General features: G+C 43.1%; 2 long non-coding RNA genes and 1 pseudogene across 3 annotated transcripts in view; 1 reads left to right on the top strand and 2 right to left on the bottom strand.

The window, feature by feature from the left end:
- Window positions 1-22371, bottom strand: part of LOC307016374 — a 157711-nt gene that overhangs the window by 100440 nt on the left and 34900 nt on the right. The gene's annotated exons all lie outside the window — the stretch shown is intronic.
- LOC307016432 lies at window positions 5790-7024 on the bottom strand. Its single transcript, XR_013801804.1, has 2 exons — window positions 6929-7024; window positions 5790-6110 (listed from the first exon to the last, which is right to left on the bottom strand). It is a non-coding gene; the product is annotated as an uncharacterized lncRNA (long non-coding RNA).
- Window positions 13801-15640, top strand: LOC307017398 (THAP domain-containing protein 6-like; annotated as a pseudogene). Its single transcript, XR_013810553.1, has 4 exons — window positions 13801-14060; window positions 14341-14526; window positions 14679-14792; window positions 15085-15640. The product of XR_013810553.1 is annotated as a THAP domain-containing protein 6-like (transcript).

Raw genomic sequence — 22371 nt, 5'->3', positions numbered from 1 at the left:
GATAAGGAGCAATCGCAGCGTGGTTGCTTCTTGCCCATCCCCAGAGGAAGAAACACTGTCCTAAACTCCCCGCCCCTGCTGTGAACCCCAGTAAAGGGAGCCAGCAGGTGGGCGTGTGCACGTGAGTGGAATAAACCGAGTGCTGTCAAGCACTGTGCCGGTTCAAGAGACGCTATTGCCGGCGTGCTGTTGTCAGAGAACACACCTTGCCTGGTATAATAGCTCCGATTAATGTATTTCGCCGTTGAATGGGAAATACAGCATTAATACGTGGGCGCGCGGCCCTCGTGAGAGTGGGCGCGGGGCTTTCAGGGACCTCCGCAGGAGAACGGTGGTTTACGTCTGTAAACTCTAGTTCAAGAGTGGTGTGTGTGTGTGGGGAGAAATGCATTCACTAAAAATGATTGCATTTATCCCAGAGTAAGAGTCATCTCTTTCCACAATTCCACTTTTCCACATAATGTCCGTTTCAAAGAGAAGGCATTGTGACGGCGCACGCGGCCCACCTCCCCCGAGGGCGAGCCGCGCGGTACGTTCAGGGTCCTCAGTAAATAATCAGCCCTTCCTGTGTCGACCCTCCATGGGCAAATCTTCCCTTCGCGGGGAGTTTTGTGGCGGAACGGGTCACCAGAGAGTATCACAGCTTCTTAGCTGTGGCCCCACAGCTGAGTGCTTGTCCATTAACACAATGTCCTGGGGAATGGAAACTCAGCTGTGTCCTAACAAGACCTCAGTAGAGAGTCATCGCAGCGCGCGCTCCTCCTCCACAGGCTTTCCTGCAGACGAGGGAGCGCGGCGCGACGGTGAGACGAAGGGAGAGGCGCCGGCACAGAGATTCCGTGCCTGCTGCGCCCTCCACCTCTCCGGCCCACCCTGTGGAACCGGCGTGCCGGCACTCACGGGGACGCGCTGCCCGTCTTCACGGATCTGATGGCGGGGGGAGAAAATATCTCCGCCCGGGACGAGAGGGCGAATCCCGCCTCCTCCCTGTACAATGCAGCAGATCACTACGTTTTCTAATAAGAATGAGGTGATCTGTATCCAAATATAAGTGTCTTTTGGGTTCCACAAATGCTACACTTACACGCGATGATAACCGTACAAATTCCCCATTCGCTGCCCCAGCTGTAGCTCCTGTAAAGAAGGTGGCTAGTGGGCATGCGCAGATGAGAGGGATGAACCGCAGGAGTGCTATCTAAAGGAGAGCGCTATTCGGGTACAGGGACATTATGGCCGGCGTATTACTCTCAGAGAACACACTACGCCTAGAGCAAAGACTCCAATTAATGCAGTTTTCCGTAGTGGTAAAGGCTGCATTATGGCGGAGCCCGCACTCACACAGGAGCGTGTGGCGGTGCGTTCAGGGACCGTAGTAAAAAAAAACACGCCTATAAAGACTACGATTAATGCTGTTTACCGTAGTGGTGAGAACAGCATTATGGTGGAGCGCGCGCAACAGCGCGCGTTTGTGCGTTCAGGTTCCTCAATAAATAATCGGCCCTTCCTGTGTCAACCCTCCATGGGCAAATCTTCCCTTCGCGCGGAGTTTTGCGGCGGAACGGGTCATCAGAGAGTATCACAGCTTCATAGCTGCGGCCCCACAGCTGATCCATTAACACAATGTTCTGGGGAATGGAAACTAACAAGTTGGATGGACAGGACGCTGAGACGGGGCTTTTCACTCCAGTTTTGCAGCGTCCCACTGTACCACATGTCTATGCACTGTACCACTGTATCACATGTGGGTGTCCCACACCCACCTTTTGTTATGGGCATGCAAGAGGTAAATCTGGCCTCCCGGGAGGAGATGTGTTTCCTCTTAGCAGCGATTCAGGCTCTGGTGCAGAAACAGGCTTTGTCTGTTGTGCACCCTCAGCACAGAGAAAAGGGGGTCTCTCCATGTACTTCCTGGTTCTCAGGAAGACAGGGGAATTCAGACCTATTCTAGATCTCCACGGCCTAAATCGCCACATTTCCTGCAGGAAATTCCGCATGTTAACTATGAAATAGTTACTGGGGCTTGTGCAGCCAGGCGATTGGTTCACCACCATCGACCTGAAAGATGCGTACTTTCATGTAGAAATTGCTCCAGAGCACAGAAAGTGTCTGCGTTTTGCCTTCCAGGGGATAGCCTACGAGTACAACAGGCTGCCGTTCGGCTATTCCTTATCCCCACGCACATTCAGCAAATGTGTGGCCACAGCGCTTCAACCGCTGCGCGCCCACGGCATGAGAGTTTTATTTTACTAGACGACCTCATAGTCGTGGCTGGGTCCCGGGAACAGGCAATGTTTTGCACAGCACAATTGATCAAACACCTAACCAAATTAGGCTTTGCGTTCAATTGGAAAAAGAGCACCCCCATACCTCATCAACAGGCGTTGTATTTGGGAGTGGTGCTCGATGCAGGAGCGCTACGCGCCACCCTGTCAGAGAGCAGAAGTGCCTCCCTTCTTCGGGCGGTTCACAGGCTGCGACAGGGGGCGTCAGTGACAGCTTTAACTGTCAGGCAGACTTTGAGTCTCATGGCGGCTGCTCACAATGTGGCCACATTTTGGTTGCTGCATATGTGCCGCCTGCAGAGGTGGTTCTCCAGCCTGCGTTGGGATCCCAAGAGCACAAACGGCGGCTGGTGACCATCCCCCCCTCAGTGGAGGGCAACCTCTGGTTTTGGGGGTCCCCGGATCAACTCCGGAGGGGGTCTCCACTGGGACGGATGACCTCCTACATCACAGTGCTCATGGACGCATCCAGAACAGGATGGGGAGGGACCTGCCTGAAGAGGGCTATAGGTGGGCGCTGGGCTCTAACAGAGTCTCGACACAGCAACCTCCTAGAGCAGGGGTCACCAACCTTTTTAGCCCAAGATCACTGACCTCGGCCTAGGTGAAAGGCAAGATCTACCTATTGCAGAATTGAGTGAAAAAGACGGCCCAGACAATGCTTCCAATTTGAGGCCTTTTATATAGGCTAATTGCATCTGAATTACTGTTACAATGAAGGTTCCATAATCAGCTCACGGCATATAGGCAGGGGTAAAGCGTTATTGGGGGGCGGACCTCAGCTCCTCTAGGGGGGTCCTCACCTCCTCTAGGGGGGTCCGGGGGAATGTTCCCCCGGGAAGATTTTTTTTTAAATATTGAAGTTGAAAGCATCAATCTGGTGCACTTTGAGAGCAACATGAAGAGATCTATGGATACCTCTCTCAGCACCCATATGAACAGAACTGTAAACAGATTTTCTTTATGGATATTTTACAAATCACTCCCCTTTTAAACTGTATTCTTGTTTTACTGCCATATAGTATTTCATACCTGTTTTTCCTTTATTCTCTTATTGTTTGTATAACTATAATGATCATATGAAGGTGTGCCGGGGAAATAATCTTTTGAATAATTTGTGACAAAACCGTTCTAAACACTCAAGAGTCCTTTAGCTCACCTGAGCCCCTCAGTCTGACAGGAGAGGACCCTCCTCCAGCTTGTTGTGGAAACAGCTCCTTATGTCCTTTAGTGCAGCTAGCTAACCAGATGCTAACATCACGGTCCCCGCTAGGACCGGTGCCGCTCTCTCCCTCTCTCCCTCTCACCCTCTCTCCCTCTCTCTCTCCCTCTCTATCACACTAAATGCGCTATTGCCACACACACACAGAGCCGAGCTTGAATGACACAAGCACACGTGTATTTCCATGCAACTCTCTGATTGGTCTGGTGTCTTGCCTCTGTTGCGTTCACTGAACACGGAAAATTACAGTTCTGCCGTCCTCTCTTGTGTCATGATGAGGTTCATGTAAAGCAGGGTTAATGTATTATATTATTGAGGTGTCTCAAATATACGTCAATCAAGTGGCACCTGCTAACGGGGTGGTGGATGATTATATATAGTATTTTTCAAACATGAATTAATTTTTCTTTCCTTTGTTACTTTTTTTTTTAACGGTCTGCGATCGACTGGTTGGCGACCACTGTCCTAGAGCTATGGGCGGTAGTGTTAGTCCTCCAGCATTTCATGCCCCTAATTCAAGGGAGACATGTAATGGTCAGGAGTGACAACAGCACCACAGTGGCTTATATCAACAGGCAGGGCGGAGTCCGCTCCGCCGCCTTGTTGACCACAGCGGAGAGGCTGTGGTTATGGGCTTCAGAGGTGGTATTATCTCCGAGAGCCCTCCATTTCCCGGGACTGGAGCTCTCCTCCCTAAAAGCTCTGTCGTGGAAGACAGCTTTGCTTCTTGCCTTAACGTCAGCTAAAGAAGAGTCAGAGTTAACCGCTCTGTCGGTGCACCCGAGCCGTTTACTGATTCGGGGTGACCGGAGCGGCGCGACACTCAGACCGAACCCCTCCTTTGTGCCCAAGAGCCTAAGGAGTGCATTCAGGTCAAGGGCTATTCAGTTAGGGGGTTGTAGTCTTCCCCCCCCCCATGGTGGGAACAGGGAAGCTAAACTGCACCTCCTCTGCCCGGTGCGTGCGCTAGCATGTTATGTGGAGCGCACGGCTGCCCTTAGACGCACCAAACAGCTGTTCGTGTGCTTCGGGGGCGGGGTGATCGGGAAAGCTCTGTCCAAGAAAGGCCTGGCAGGCTGGCTCTGCGAGTGCATTGCACTGGGGAGAGCCTGCCCCACGGGGGGTTCGTGCGCACTCCACACGGGCTGTGACTGCGTCGACAGCCTTATTCAGCGGTATGAGTGTGGAGGATATATGCACCGCGGCGTCTTGGTCCACGCCAGGCCCCCTCATAAGGTTTTATCTCTTGGCGGGTCGGGCTCTTTCTCCTCGTCTGTGCTTGCGGGGGCAACACAGGACTGGTAGGGGGGGGGGGGGTTGTGGGTCAGCTGGCATCTGACCCCTTCCCCGGACGTAATGCGCCCTCGCTGTTCTCGGGCCCTCTGAGGGTCCCGGGATGGGCGAGGGGCGCGCTGGGCCCTTACAGGGCTGGAGGGCTGCTCTCCTGCCGGGGTGCAGGAGGGGGGTAGCCCTCCACACTTTAGTCCACACAAACTCTTCACGGGGTCAGTGTCTGAGTGTGGGGCATGGGCACTGACACTCTCCCTGCGATCCTTAGGGACTAGGGAAGATGGGTGCACAGTGAGCCCATACAGGGCCGGGGGTTCTCCCCGTCCGCCTAAGGGCCAGCATCTGCTGACCAGAAAGGCCGGTCAGGGGCAGTAGGGTGGAATGTTGTTATTGGACGACAGTGCGCATATACATCGGGGCTCCACTCACTGTACCCATAGAGTCCAGTAGAGGGCGGAGCCTGTGAGAGATATGTCGGGTTACGTATTGTAACCCTTGTTATATTAGCACAGGCGGAGCCCTCTACTCAGGGCACTGTCTGTCCTATTCCGCTCGCTGAAGAGAGGTGTAGGATGACAGTCAGGAGGCGAGGCCTCCTTTTATACGGTGTGATGCGCACGCATTCAGGTAGGCCCGCCCAAGGCCGGCCACGTCTATAGAAGTCTAAGTGGGAGAATGCTCGCAGGGTAAGGTAGTACCCATAGAGTCCAGTAGAGGGCTCCGCCTGTGCTAATATAACAAGGGTTACAATACATTAACACAATGTTATAGTCAGGCTTATAAAGTGTGGCGAAAAACATAGTCAGCTGATGGGATGCATCTATTTCCACATCTACACTCCATCAGCTGATTATTTCTACTTGCCTCACTTTATGAGCTTCACAACACTTGTGCCTTGTACCGCAGAGTTTGCAATGTCACAAATAAATGGGGCCAATCTTCAGTCAGATGTGAATGTGTAATCTATTTTCAGTAAGAATAATGGACGAAAGGAGTGCAAATACAAATACAATTTATTGAAATGTGAACCAAAAGTTAATCAAAAATGTTTTAAATAAAAAGCACATATGGACAGAAGATGTAAAGCCTATTAAATGTATAAGTAAACACATTTAGTCAGATAACGTGCCCGACTAGGCCTATGCAGGTGGTATCAGCTATGCCCAGCATGGGCTCCTCCATCAGGCCTGGTCCCCCTCGCTGATGAAAGACCCTCAGTCCTCTCCAAACCAACAGACAGGACGTCCATCACACAGAGGTTTCTCCCTGAAGTCTCTGCAGCTCTATGGACACCACGCTGTCTCAATCCGTCCACACTGAATATGAGGGGAAAAAAGAATAAGCAAATAATAAATGCTTTAGACAATGAGAAATATAAAGTTGACAGTTGAGTTGCTCAGTTTTTTTAGATTGTCAATACTATTACTGCATAACTAATATATCAGGTTAAGAAGCACCTTCAAATAAAGATTGATCTTTAAATACATTTTGTCTCTTGAATTGTTTTTCTAAAGTCAAGGATCTAGAACTGGTACTTAGTTTTAATGATACAGTCTGGTTATTATGTTGTTTGGAGGAGGCCTCACAGGTAAGAGCACTAACTAGCTACCATCACATGTACCTAGCTTGACTTAAATGTATTAAACGTATAATTAAGTGATGGCAAAATATAAATAACTAATGTCATGAAAACATATTAATATTTTCTTGATTCAAGAGTTGAATTTAGCACAATTGCATACAAACGTCAAGGGATTTTAAGATTCTGAAGTCTTCATTCTAAATAGAAAATAGTGTGGATAATTTACAAAGGCTTTAAAAACACAGCAGGAGCCCAAGACAATTATAAAACGTGTCATTATTTCAGTACAGTTCAATTGGTTTTATTTTCATAAACGGTTATCAACCGTTAGTGCCAAAGCAGTAGGCTATAATATATTAATTACTTCTGTAGACTACAACCACTACTTGTTTAGCTAGCATAAACTCAACAAAGCTAGCGTTAGCTGGCTAACTGACGTTATTTTGCCGCTAAACTGCACGATATAAAACGGTGGTCTTCAAAGCGGATTTAATCCTCAATCACAATAATAATATTCAAAGTAATACTGGGCAAGTAATGGGCAAAATGTACCGTTGGTTGATGCGCCATGTCAGCGGACTGGTAGCGACACAAACCGTTAGCCCCGCAGTCATCCGGTACGACCTTACTGACTATGGCTGTGACTGTGTGACTGACCCAAGCCTCGTCATTCTGATTTCTCCGCCCCTTCGCGCCAACCCCCCTCCCTCCCCCCACATCTACAGGTGAAAATTACTTTTGCAACACATTTATTGCAAGAAGTGTAGCAAAAGTCAAGAGCGCAGATTCGTCGATTTATACTGCCACAGAGCAGATTCGTCAAGTTGTAATGATTGATTTGAGAGGTTGTAATGGAAAATATATTTAAAAAATATGTATTTTTCTGCAAGTGAATATTTCATCACTAAGATAAAAAAATTTCTACAAGCTACAAAACTTTTTTTTTTCTTCTGTGACTTCAAATTTGGTTCACAGTTACGTGGATATTTTATACAAGTGTAAATTTGGTTCACAGTTACGTGGATATTTTATACAATTGTAAATGTATGCACACAAGCTCAGATTTTTTTTCTGCAAGTGCTCACATCAGGTTTTACACGCTCTCACATTTGCACCATATCTACCTTCATAATTATAACCATTTAAGGATATGTCAGAGGCCAAAATAGATTTATTTAGCCACGTTTCTGATAAAACAATGACATCAGCGTCAGTCAAGTTTGCCCAAATGCGGACAAAATCTAGTTTAGGTAAAAGACTGCGCACATTCAAGTGGATGAATCCCAACCCAGTGTGGTGTTTATACATTTGTGTTAAGTTATGTGACCAAGGTAACTTCACTCAGCACTTTAGTTAACAGTTTGCACTTTATTAGCGGGATTTGCACAGTACAGTTAAACATTGCATATTTGCACATTTTATACTGTTTATTGATGTAGTGTGTATTAAATGATTCAACTGTATTAAATTGGGATGTTGTCTGGCAGACGCTGGTCGGACTCTCGGCTCCACCTGGAAAGAAAGGGGAGTTATAGCGAGAGCGCCGAAAGTGTTGGTTTGTGTAGATTGACAGCGGTTGAGATTATGTGCAAAGGATATGTTTAGCGTGTAAAGGTCATGATATAAGGTGCATTAATGGTACAAGTTACTCCTATAGTAGTCAACATCATAACACTCACCTCCGCCTGCTCTCCCGTCTCCGGTCCCAAGGTCCTTCATCGTAAAGGGTCCCCGGGGAAACAGCGGATCCTTTTTATCGTTCCGGATGGGGTTAAAGGAGCAGGTTGGAGGCAGGGGTGATTTGTTATCATGTACGTTTGGCTTGTTAGTTTATAAAGTTTTTTTCTTTTCATCCAGTAATTAAATATAATGTAAGAAAAGGAATATTTGTCATTCTCCACTAAATGTTTATTGTGAATAACTACGGTCCTTATCTGAGCTGACCATCTCTGCACATGCCACCCCTTTTTGATGGTACGGTCCAATTGGCGGGTCTATAAAGGGTGGCATGTTGGGCTCATTAAGAAGAGGGAATAGTGTGGGAGACAGTCATTGGGGGATATTGATGTTGTCAACCATGTGCGAAAGATGAATAAATCCCCACACCGGGTTGTATCAAGACGTTCTGCCTCTGTCTCCTTACTTGGTCGGGCCGCTCACTTGTCAGCCTCACAAGTTAATTTATTTAGTTCAGTCCTTTTGTCTTTTGCTTTGTCTTCTGATTTCCTGTTTTGTTTTGTAGTAACCTTTCCCTCTCGTTTCAGAGCATTCCTGCCCTTGTGTGTTTTTCCCTCCAGTGTGATTGTGAGCCCCTCCCTTAATTGTTGCCACCTGTGTCCCCTTACCTAGTGTGTATATATAGTCTGCGTCTCCCTTTGTCCTGTGCCAGTTCGTCTTGTCTTGTCAAGCCTACCAGTCATTCCTTGATCGTGTTAAGTATATTTTTGATAGTCCATGTAGATGTTTTTGTTTAGAGTTTTGATCCTCCAAGTGAGCGTTTTGTGTTTTGACCTTAATTAAAAGACCTTGTTAATCCTGACCTGTTTCTGGTGTTGTGCGTTTGGGTCCTGAGCCTTGTGACATTCTTAACAGTACGATCTGGCCAAAGAATGGACCCAGCCGACTCAGACAGGTTCAGAGCAGCTCTGCGCTCACAAGGCACGCTTTTGTCTCAGCATGACGATCAGCTGAAATCAATTGACCAGGGAGTGAGAGACTTGAGTGGTCGTCAAGAAAGCTTCCAAATATCTGTGAACAGCCAAGTAAACCACCTGGCAGATCAGCTTGTCCGTGTCCTTGCTCACCTGGAAGCTGGATCTCAAAGTCTTTCGGCTGCTGCGCCCCTGCCTGAGGCTGTGAATCCTGTGATCCAAGGACCTACTCCTTTTTCATGCTCTCGTCTAGCATCTCCAGAGAATCAGGTGACTGTCGTCCTTTTTTAGTCCAATGCGACCTGCATTATCAACATCAGCCTTCTGCTTTTCCAACAGACCAGTCTAGGATAGCTTTCATGATAACACACTTGACTGGTAGAGCAGCAGCCTGGGCTACAGCAGAATGGGCCAGAGACTCTCCCCTTTGCAAATCACTCAGACTGTTTACTGATTCCCTGAAAAAGATTTTTGATCGTACAGCACCAGGGAGAGAAGCGGCTAAAGCTCTAGTTCAACTCAAGCAAAGAAATCAAAGAGTGTCTGATTATGCCATCGAGTTTAGGACAATAGCAGCAGACAGTAGCTGGAATGATATGGCCTTGCTGGACGCCTTTGTAAATGGACTTTCAGGCCTTGTCAAAGATCACTTAGCCACAATAGATCTTCCAGAAGATTTAGACTCTCTGATTGCTCTGGCTATACGAATAGATAATAGACTCTGGGATAGACAAAAAGAAAGAGAACATCCGGCAGTTCGTTCACCAAGCTCCAGGGGGCCTCCTCGTGGCATCCGGATGGGGAAGGATTCTTCTTCAGGGGTCTGGATCAAGCCTCCTTTGACAACGCCATCCACCACATCAGATGAACCCATGCAACTTGGCCCTTGGACAAATGTAGTTGGTGATCCCTGTCATAGACCAACCACAGACTATCCATGGGCAGCAATGGATAATCTATTGACAAGCTGTTGTTAAACTACCTGGTAAACATGATATCCCAGAAGATTGAAGTTTACTACTAGCTAACTCGCTACGATAGAGGTGCAGATCAACCCTGAGCTAAAAATGGGCTAAATATTAGGGTTGTAAGTCAAAAAATGTCATTACACTTGAGTGTCGTCAAAAACACTATTGATCTTCATTTAATATTTTACATGCAGCCAGTGTGGCTCAGATTGCACTGGTAGAAGTGCTCTCATGTATGGTGATGCAGGGACTGTGATAAATGCAAATTCCGCTGTTTTGATTGCATAAAAAAAAACTAGAAATGCCCTTTTTTATACTTTTTGTTTGTTGCTCATAGAGTTGTGTTTTTAATAGCACAACAGTATTTAATTGTTACACTTGTATCACGATACGGATTGTATCACCAGATTCTTGTCAAGCACTAAAAACGCTAATCCAAGAGGATTTTTAAGGCAAATCATATTAGCCATAACAGCTACAATCTACAAAGCGGCAGAACAGACCTGAACCCAGTCGACTTCTCAGGATGACGAGAGAACTTCTCACTGTCCAAAACAGCTAACTGCCGAAGCAGAAAAACACTGCGGCCAACTCAGCCGTCTCTCGCATTTGCTTGGTCAAATGAGCAGCGCTTCATTTTTGAGTACGCGATTTAATAGCGTCTTTACGGTAATCGCCGAGAATCGGCGCTGACGGTAGTACAAGAGCTTATGTTAAATTTGATCAATCAATGATATTTGATGAGGGATAAAATATTTTTTAGCCATAAGTTCTTAATAAAATTTGTACTGTTTGACTCAGTACTTGTTAGACTACTACCACAAATACAATGAAGTACTTTTACTGTGTACTATTTGAGTAATTCCCTGTCAAACTCCCCTCCAGAGTACAATAATGTATGTTTTCTGCCATCTTTGATGAGAGATAAAATGATTTTTTGCCATAAGTTGTCAGTGAGAGTGGTACTGTTGGACAGAGTACTACTTGGACTACGGCCACAAGTCAAATCAAGTACTTTTATCGTGTACTTTTTGAGTAATACCGTGTATTACAATGCCGTTATATGATGACTTTCAAAGATTAAAGCAAGCACACTCGGAATAGAGTATTTTATTTTTAAAAAACTTTTCAGATTTCACATCAACACCAAATCCCAGCATGCATTGTGGCTAAACCATCCAATCATCGCGCTGAGGATCTTGCCTACGTCTGTTTCCGGTTTCGTTTATCACCAATGTATTTTGTTATACACACATTCCTTCACATTTACATTTGAATTTGCAATAAACTATTTAGTGAGGCCTTCTAACATGTTTTTAAATATAACTACGGTTGTAGTTGAAGAGTTTGTAAATTAACATGAACCGAAGCTGTTGCCTGGCAACTCAATCGCACAACGTCACGTCCGTTAATTCCACATCCACACGCATGGATTAACATTGATTTAATACATTAATGTAGCCTTTGTTTCTGCTAAAAAAGGTTTCGACCAGCTGGGGCAACAAGAAAATCGGCGTAATCGAATGTGACTATTAAAAAATAAATCATTATTATATTAATATTGACAATAACAACCGACCGTCGGGGTAGCATTTGCTTGGCATTTCCGGTTATTTCTCCACTGGTTAACATGGGTTAACAATACCGTGTAACTGTCACGATTGAAGGGACGAAATCGTGACATCTTCACGTCTCCCAGCATGGTAAATCGTCACATGTTCACGTCAGGCCGTGATATCGGGTTTGTGAAAAAAAATAAATGATGGGATAGTAGACAAAAAGCTTTAGATATCCAAACTATAACATATAATAAGTTCCCTGTATCAAGATTGATGCAAAACAAGTGAAATTTGACCTTTTTAGAGAGGTTTAGAAAAGAAAAAACACCTCTCGGGTCATTTGGGTGTATTTGCCATATCTCTAGAAACCATTGGTCGATTTTCGTGATTGACACCACTTTTGAACCGTTAAGGCCCTGACACACCAAGCAGTCACCAGAGGACTCGCCGACGCCGGCTGTTGCGTCGCCGTGTTCTCCTGCGTCTTGGCCATGTGTCGCACGGGAACACACCGCAAAGACTTCAGTGCGTAAGTGGCAATAACTCTCCTTAACAGCAGGCGACAGTAGTGTGTATTTGTCATTCAAAAGGGGCAACAACCAGAAGACAGTGAAGAAGAACAGACTGTGTGATATAAACAAACAACAAATAGCGTGTGAGTTCCATTTTCACTCTCGTCCATCGAAAACATGTTTCGTGCGACACTGGAGCTAGATTTGGGTTCTGCCCTCTCTGTATTAATGTCATGTGGATGTTCCTGTCATGTTGACATCATAATGTAGGCGTTGATAAAAGCTCATTCTAATGTTGTGTGTATGAAGGTACGAAATAAAGTTTTGCATTGCCTATCGTGCTATTTGTGTTTATTCTTTTAATCACACAGCGATAAGAAACAATAACAATGTGCCTACATAACTGTCAGTTGCAGCCCTAGCATTAGTATTGGTTATAGTAACAGCTACAACATTAAAATACTTACTAGGCAGATTGAGGAGGATAATGGGAGAATGAACAGAGGGGCAGAAACATCCATCTGAATAATAATAACTTTATTTGTATAGCACCTTTCATACAGGGGATAGCAGTTCAAAGTGCTTTACATCAGTAAGATATAAAATCAGTGTAAAACAAGCAGCAAGAGCAAAGCATAAAGTGTGATAAAATAATCCAGATATATTATATATATATATATATATATATATATATATATATATAGTAATCCCAACAGGCCACCTTGTTTATGGTTCAGTTTTAGTAGAATATAAAATACATGAATGAATGATGAAATGAGCACTTAAAGTGCAGACATACAATAATTATATTGAGGTACTTGAGACCAATCCTGCAACTTTATAGTTCTGCTCCTCAACAGTTCGAGAATGACGAAACCATCACGTATGAAAGGCTACATGTGAATAGAGGGGCAGAAAACCGGCTTGCACATTTACATTTCAATCTTGAACAATGAACAGCGGTAGACAGTATCTCATTTAGTATCATCATCCTGCGCTTCGCCGGAGGCCTTCAAGTGCTGAGTGTGCTTGGCCTCTCTCTGAGCGGTGCCGGTGTGGTGCAGATGGTGGATTCTGCCAGGGGAGTGCAGGGCTCAGCATCAAAGTGGAAGGACTCCTCGTTGGTGCTGGTCGAGGTTTCACTGCTGGTGCCACCGGGGGTTGATTATGCAGCCACCGGACGTTACTTAATTTTTAAAAAATAAATTCACAGTTAGTTGGACTTAATACCATGGCTTCTTAAAACTGTTTACTAAGCATTCATAACAAAACAATACCCTGAAATGTGTGTGCCATTAGTTCGGGGTGTGGTCAAGTGTGAGAGGTACATTGTAGACACATTGTGATGGCCCTATTCAGATGCTAAAGACATACTTCTAGAAGATTCAGAACACTACAAAATATAATCAAGACATATTTTATCATGTATTATTATAGGTTAAGATAAAAGCGTTATTGATCCCATGGTGAATTTCATAAGCTACCCAGCAGTATATCATTCCTCCTTTACCAGCTGCAACATTAAGGTGATGAGCACATCAATAATTATAATACAATAATATATATATTATTCTGTTATTGTTATGTTTACAATTGTAACTACCAAATGAATGAAAATAATGTTTTTGTAAATGAAAGAAGCAAGAAACACTTATTTGTACTCAACAAATAAAATAGTTACCGTGATGGTGAGGTTCAAAGTACTCTCCTTCCTTCTTGTGTAGGGCTCTAAAAACTGCAGCCTGGTCAGGATCCACTGCTGTCTGCCAGTCCTTTGTGCTCCACAACCATAGACATATAAAGAGTAGACGCCGCATTGGCTGCTGGGGCGCAAGAAATACGGCCGCCATCTTGGACCGGTCATCCTACCCATATTGTACAGACATTCTACCCATAGACAGCAGAGGTTTCAAGATGCCAGAGCACTGTGCGGCGTATTGCTGTGCAAATCGGCGGACGATTGCGAACAGGGGTCGGGGGATTACTTTTCACAAGTAAGATTCAACATTATTATTGGTTGTATTTTGTAAATAAAATATTATTGTACTGTATTGATGTCCGCCAGCGAAATCGTAGCCAGCAAACATATGTTTATGGCCAACTGAGACTTTATAAATCATATGCTGCTGTAACAAGTGAATTTCCCCGTTGTGGGATGAATAAAGTAACATCTAATCTAATCTATCTAGGAAGAAGAAGGAAGAAAATAAGCTTGACCTCCTTCTTAAAAATTGTTTGTGTTGACTCTCAAATCTCCCGTTTTTATTTTTGAAGGTTTCCCAAAGACAAAGATATGAGGAAGAAGTGGGAAGTTGCTTTGAGGAGTTCACTGCAAGCGAGTCATCCGTGATTTGCAGTGAGCATTTTAAGCAGGACGATTTTGACAGGACAGGACAGATTGTCCGACTCAGAGATGGTGTTATTCCCTCCATCTTCAGCTTCCCGGTTCACCTCCAAAGAGTAGGGCTCATAAGGCTATTAGCATTCATAAATGTAAATATTCTATTATCAATAACAGCGCAGGGTGAAATACCTATCCCTGTGTGTGCGTGTATGTGTATATATATATATATATATATATTCTTTTCAAGTATTATGCTTCTTCATTTTAGCCGGAAAAGGGCAGGACTACGTCTACTTCCAGAAAAGCTGAAGAGAGCCTGTCTGTGGCCCCTCAGGACGACCCAGAAGCTTCAACCTCACACTCACAACCTCAGCCTAATGATGTGAGTATTTCTATTTTCAACATCATATCATAATGGTCCTAGACAAAGTAAAATCTCTCTTGTTTGCTGCCACTCATATTAAACACACTCACAAATAAACCCATACACACACAATTGAAGACATGTTGAACATGCATTCCTGGCACACACACACACACACACGCATAATGCAGGCAGTGGCTTTGACAGTTGATTACTATAAGAAAGAATGTGGGCCATACTCTAGTTGTGTCAAAATGATGTGTGTGAAGTGAAACATCACTCAAACCATGTTCATCCCTCTTTCTACTAGGATCATAGCTTTGTCTTGGCTGCTTCTCCTAGTGCTCTTAAGGCCAGACTCAATGAAGCTTTAGTAAGAGTGGAGAGTCTCGAGCGAGAGAGGAAGAATACCATGGCTAGAGAAAAGAGGGCAAAGACCACAGTGAGGAGTCTTTTGGGGGATTTGAGGGAAATCATTTGATGAGAGCTACCACCTTCTAGCCCTGAAAAACAACGGTGGCCTAGTGATTCCATCACAAGGCACAGTGAAGGTGCTGAGAGCTGCAGAGAGGGTGATTCACCAAGCTTCAACAAGGCAAGCTCCAAAGGTGTCGACAGTCACCTACATCGTCCGGGAGGAGATTGGAACGGAGGATGTTTTTCAGCTTGGGGAACACATTGAGGAGACGCAGTTTGGCATCGACAACCATTATTCCAACTTGTTGTCATTGGTTGTGTCTGTGTTTCTGAAAATAAGACTACACCACATTGCCAAACTCACCTCTCTTGACCTGCAGAAAGGGAGCACGAGAAAGAAGCTCTGCAAAACAGTCCTCTTTCAGGGCTTTTAGCTCATTTAAACTTTCATTAGCAACTTTGTGTAAATATGGTTTGAGGCAGGGTGGTGTCATGTTCTTGTGTTTAACTTGAACATTTACATTTTTTATATAGATATAGATGTAGATTTTCATTTGTTCTGACATAGATATAGATATTCATTTTTACTGATATATAACTTCTATCTATGTATAATGTATTATTGTTTCTTCATTTTTCAACTTATTAAAATAGCTGAGTAGTAGGCCTACACAATCTGCTTCTGCTTCTCTATCATATAGACCATTAGTGTTTTTTTTATGTGTGTGTGTTTGTGTGTGTGTGTGTGTGCGTGTGTGTGTGTGTGTGTGTGTGTGTGTGTATATATATATATATATATATATATATATATATATTAGCCTATATTATATATCGTGTGTCTTTTGCAAAATACCTACCATACATAACATATAGGCTATCAAATACCAGAATATTCTATTGCTGTTAAGCCTACTATGAATATTAAAATACGCCGAATCATGTGTCCGGTATCATCCCTACATATATGACGTTTGCAGAAACCCCCCCCCCCCCCCTGTGAAAATCAGTTTTGTATTCAGCGAGTTATGATTGATTAAATGCGCTGACACTTCATTTCGCCTGCCAGACAGATTACACTGAGTGGAGCGGGTGACCGGTCCAAGATGGCGGCCCTACGGCTTGTCAGCGCCAATAGGCAGTGGCGGTCGATTCGGCGTCTACTCTTTATATGTCTATGTCCACAACTACCTGAAGGGGCAAGTTTCCTGTACCGTGTGTACTGGGTTCGCAGAGAATCCCAATTGTTCCTCAGCTCTTTCTCTGAAGCACACAAATAAACGAAGTAAGCATTGTGGCCGTATCCACCATTGAGGTCACCGAGGTCCGGACCTCGGTAATTTTTTCCAAGCTGTGTATACAAAACTTGTGAAATAATTGCACTAAACAGGGTTCTTTGTAGTACTTCCATTTACTGACGATTGGGGGCGCTGCATAAGTACGTTGCCTCGATTAAAGCAAACAGAAGAAGACGACATGTATCAACAAACCACCGCAGCACAGACTTGTATCGGAGCAGCGGAGGAGTGATGAGGTATCTAGAGATCTGAGTCCAGCGGGCTTGATATGACCAGCAGATCCTGTGTGAACGCTCTACGTTAGTCAGTGGACGTCCAACAACATGCACACTAACTTATATTGCAGCTACAGATGTAGCGCTTCATTTCAGACAGTTTGAAACGCGAGGGCCGTGATTGGTACGTGATCTGCCCTCGCTCAAGGGAAAACCTCCAGCTTGACTTGAGACCTCGCCCGTGATAAATAAATGTAATTATAATGAAGCCAGCTGCGATGGATCATTGATCCACCAGGGGGTGCAGTGGGGTTCAACACTGGAGCTCATGTGAAATAAAGTCAGATATAGTACGCTGGATGTACAGCGGAACTTTGTTAAGATCCATATGTCACGGATATCATACTACTGTGCTGAATAAGAGACATGTAATCATTTACAAAACATCACCATGTTGTTATTTAACAAAATAATTTTGTTATTCGAAAAAAACGAACGGGAGGAAATGCAGCCCGGCTCTCGATTTTTAATCCTAATTTAATCATCATCTTCACCACGATCATTTATGTTTATGTTCGCCGAATTGACATAAAATCACTGATACATATGAATATACTGTATTCAACTTCATTAAAACGTTATTAACGTGCCTAAACTCAGTAATTCACCAAAAATATGTATATTTTAAATGGAGTTTCGTCGGTCGATCAGGATCCCAAAGTGTAGCGGAGGGATCCTCATCTGGATGAAGGGTGTTATTTTGCCCGTAAGGAACAAGTAGCTGCAAATTATCCCGCTTATTACATTGCCACATTCTCAACAAAGTAACGACATGACTCCCAATATTAATTGAAATGCTTTTATGGATTTAGAAAATGTTTTTATTGATTTAAAAAATAGTTGTATGTATTGATTTAAATTCACATGCATCCGCTAAGAAAAATAGTCCGTTGTTACAGTTTTTTAAACAGTCTGAATGAAACGGCAGCTCTCAGCTGTGTATTTACACAACTAATGGCCCATCAACCACAGCTCTCTCCCCCCCTCCCCCCCTGATCTTTCTTCTCCAGCAGCTAAATTAACGGTAGGTTACTCTGAGTGACCATAGACTGTATGTGACAAACTTACAGTTAGTGACGTAACAACACCATAAAAGCTGGTGGGTTGAAAGCAATACGGGAGCTAAAAATAACTACAATAATTGTGACTTATTTATTGTGCCTTTTATGTTTTTAGGTATAAAATGTTATGTAATTCAGGCTTATAGTTCACCCTTCTCTAAAAGCCTTCAACAATGACAATATTCATTGTAATTTAATAAATCCTTCCAGCACACATTGTAAAAAATAGCCTACTGTAAGTTAAGAAATCATTTCAATATGTACATCTTCTGATGTAACAACAATAACATTATAAATAGTAACATAGCTGAACATGGTATTGCACATTTAGCTTTGAGTGTTACTGACCTGAGATGTTTTTATTACATCAATTAAGGTGACTGAGGCTTTTTAACATACAGGGATGCAAACTCATCAGGTATGAAAAAGGTGACAAGGATCCGAGCCCCCGGCTCCCCCACCCCACGGAATAACAGAGGATTTTAGCAGTCAGAACAACTAAAGCAGCAGTGTTAATAATAACAGAAACGCCAAAGAGTCACATAATAGAAATATATAAAAGCATTTATTTCAAATTGTGGAGCAGTCAGTTTATAATTTTGGCAGCACTGTTGAGCATTTTGAAAATGTATTTTCAGGCCTCTGTGAAAGGCTTAAGTCTTTTTATCTTTATAGCCACATGGTGTAAAGTAACTAAGTTCATAAACTCAACAAGTACTATACTTGGGCACAATTTTGAGATACTTGTACTTTATTTAAGTATTTCAATGTTTTGCTACTTTGTTCTTCTACTCCACTACAGTTCAGAGGTACATGGTGTACTTTGACTCCACTACATATATTTAATACCTTTAGTTACTTCACAGATCTGGATTAATTAAGTGAAATATAATCAAGTGTTAAATCAGACTTTAGTTCGACCTGGAGTAAATCCACAAGCTACCCTGCAGTATACAAAGTCATTCAAACTAGCTGCACCTTTAGCAGCTTTGAGAACACTTTCATAATCAATCATTATAAAACATATCATATCTATTATTCTGAAATGGACCAATCTGCACAATGACTACTTTTACTGTCGCTACTTTCACTATATTTTGATGATAATATTTTTCTACTTTTACTTGAGGAACATTTTGAATGCAGGACTTTTACTGTAACAGAGTATTCCTACACTCTGGGACTATTACTTTTAGTCAAGTACAAGATCTGAGTACTTCTACTTTTACTCAAGTACAAGACCTGAGTACTTCTACTTTTACTCTAGTACAAGATCTGTGTGCTTCTACTTTTACTCAAGTACAATACCTGAGTGCTTCTACTTTTACTCAAGTACAAGATTTGAGTACTTCTACTTTTACTCTAGTACAAGATTTGTGTGCTTCTACTTTTACTCAAGTACAAGATTTGAGTACTTCTACTTTTACTCTAGTACAAGATCTGTGTGCTTCTACTTTTACTCAAGTACAAGATCTGAGTACTTCTACTTTTACTCAAGTACAAGACCTGAGTACTTCTACTTTTACTCAAGTACAAGATCTGAGTACTTCTACTTTTACTCAAGTACAATATATATACTTATACCACCTCTGTTTATAGCCTATGAAAAAAACTATTAGAAATAGAAGGCTAAAGCTAACGTTAGCAGATAGTGACAATGTATGCTAGCTAGCTAGCTCAACGATTCCTTAAATAATATTGCCACAGAAAAACTTTTCAGTTCACATCACGCTCTGCCGCTCCGACAGGGAGCTCTGCTCTGAACACCTGAACAGCCCGTTCTAACAGCTGTTCACCAGCGGTCCAGTCTGTGCCACAGTGACTCCGGACGCACAGTTAATATTAACGAACGCACCCGTAGGTAATGTAGCTGCTGAAGCTAGACCATCATCTCGGAGCAGCAGAGCCTTATTATACATCCACCATGAGCAGAGCCGACAGGCAGGAAGACTCGAGCACACAGCTCGTACTTCATTATAATATATAAAAAAAGAACACCATGCGTGTCATGATGGCACATAACAGCTCACGGCCGCAGATTACTCCGGGTCCCAGCCCCCCCGATACCCCAAAAATATTTGTATTGCAGATCTACATGAATCACACAAACGACTTATTTTGGATTCAAAACGGCAAATTTCGCCGAAAGGTGACAAGTTTGCATCACTGAACATAGACAGAGCACAACTGAAACATAACATCTGAAACGATGTAACAACATAATACACTTGTGGGGATGCTTGGGATGTGAGGAGTGAGGTACACGGCTTAGAACGGGCGTGTCGCCTGGCAGGACAGGAGAGTGTGTGCACCAGTCTGCCTTGATCTATGAATTCATGTCCGTGACACTCACTGCTGCCCACAGCTGTTTTATAGAAGGAAATTCCTTCACTTCATGAAAGTGTTTTAACCACACACACCTCTACACACACATGACGGGTGTTATTTTCCCCATAAGGAACAAGTCGCTGCAAATTATCCCGCTTATTACACGGCCAAATTCTCAACAAAGTAATGACATGACTCCCAATATTAATTGAAATGCTTTTATGGATTTAGAAAATGTCTTTTATTGATTTAAAAAATAGTTGTATGTATTGATTTAAAAAATAGTTGTATGTATTGATTTAAATTGACATGCATCCGCTAAGAAAAATAGTCCGTTGTTACAGTTTTTTAAACAGTCTGAATGAAACGGCAACTCTCAGCTGTGTATTTACACAACTAATGGCCCATCAACCACAGCTCTCTCCCCCCCTCCCCCCTTGATCTTTCTTCTCCAGCAGCTAAATTAACGGTAGGTTACTCTGAGTGACAAGCTTACAGTTAGACACAACACTGTCATTGCAAGTGACCCTCAGTTAGTTGACTTTTATGTTCAACTGCTAAATTCGTTACTGATAAAAAAGGGCTTCTACTGTACCTAATTACCTTAACACTAGAACCGCCAGAGGTTTTTGTATAGGCCTACCTAAACCTGTAAAATCCCGCTTTTAGAATGCAATTTTTAACAACATAGGGTGCTACATAACACACTTTCAGGAAAAGTCAGGGACTGGGAGACTTTAATATTTTATTGAAAAAAAGTTACATTGCACACACACAACACACATCACACAAATTGACCCAATTGGCGGTTCTAGTATTAAATAAACTCACTAATTAATGAAACCAGTTCAATACGCATTATTCTTATTCTTATCATTCTTTATTAGCGCAGAAATAGTCTTAAAATCAGATCTGTTTTTTAAATGAAATCTGACGGCAGGCAGTTAGCTCTGATCACCTATGACAAATGCGCCACACCTAATCGCTGGCCATTCAGCCACAGACACTGTTCGAAATGGGGGGGGAGCTAGGAGGAGCTTGGCTCCCCCGAAGAGGGAGGGAGCTCCCCTGAAGGCTGACTTTGAGATAAATAGGGGGAGCCCAAAACAATCGTGCATATTTGTGTCACACAGATTAGAAATGTTGAGTTTCTGTAAATAACAGTTCTTGAAATAAATAATAGTTATTGTTCATTACAGTTTCTGAATATTTGTTTTATATTTGTGAATATGTCTGGGTGTTGCCATCTGTATGTGGCGGCGCTGCATTCTTACTTACGTTGCTATGATTATGGCGGTGATGCCGGCGCGGTATTTGAAATGTTCATATTGATATTTTTTTATCTCTGGCTGTGTAATAAAAAAATATGGCAAAACGAAAACAGCCAAGCGTCACAGCTTTTGGATTCACAAGCAAAGAAGCGAAGGAGTCTAAAAATGACAACGTGAACGGAAAACAACTTTTAGTTGGCCGGCTGTAAGCGGCGTTAGGGTCGAGTTTGACAGCTCCACACCGAGGGAGAGGCCTGCCGATGCGGAGCCTGAAGAGGCTTCAACAACGGCCACATCCGCCGGCATAGTGACACCGTCTGTATTAGTAGAAGAGTGTTTTTATAGCAATTGATTGCATCCGCGCTGCTGCGCCAGTCAACAGAGCGTGCGTGTGACTTATTTAGTAGCAGGATGTGCTCTGAAAAATAGGGCTCCCCGAAAGCAAATGGGTAATTCGAAAACTGACAGAGCTCCCTCTATACAAATCAAACTGTAGAAGGTGTGAAAGCACCTATTGTTTTAAATAATGGTCGGAATGTGACCTGTGAGCCTTCTGAATTACCGTGGGACAGCACATTCTAAACTAAAATGTTCAATCAATAAAGTAACATCTTATCTTAATAATATCTTCATATTAATAATAATAATAAATCATACAGTATGTGTCCGAAAGGGAGCAGGAGGAAGCAAACACAAAAATATACTGCATATTAAAGCAAACGATTGTAAAGGTTAAAGTATGAGCATAACAAATAAAGAAGTGTAATGTGAACATTTACATTATAATTATGATTATTTAATATATAAAGACTATATATTATTGAATTACAAGATTAGATATACTTTAGTTGATCTAAAATATTGATGTGTTCAAATGCTCTTCAAAACACAACTGAAAGTCCATGAAACTTGTCTTTCTGTATTTGTGAATGAAGCGCCATCTCCTGGTT

The sequence above is a fragment of the Notothenia rossii genome (assembly GCF_949606895.1).
Source record: "Notothenia rossii genome assembly, chromosome: 8".
In the NCBI taxonomy this organism is placed as follows: Eukaryota; Metazoa; Chordata; class Actinopteri; order Perciformes; family Nototheniidae; genus Notothenia; species Notothenia rossii.
The sequence above is the reverse complement of the archived record's forward strand: the minus strand, read 5'-3'. Positions and strand labels throughout refer to the sequence as shown.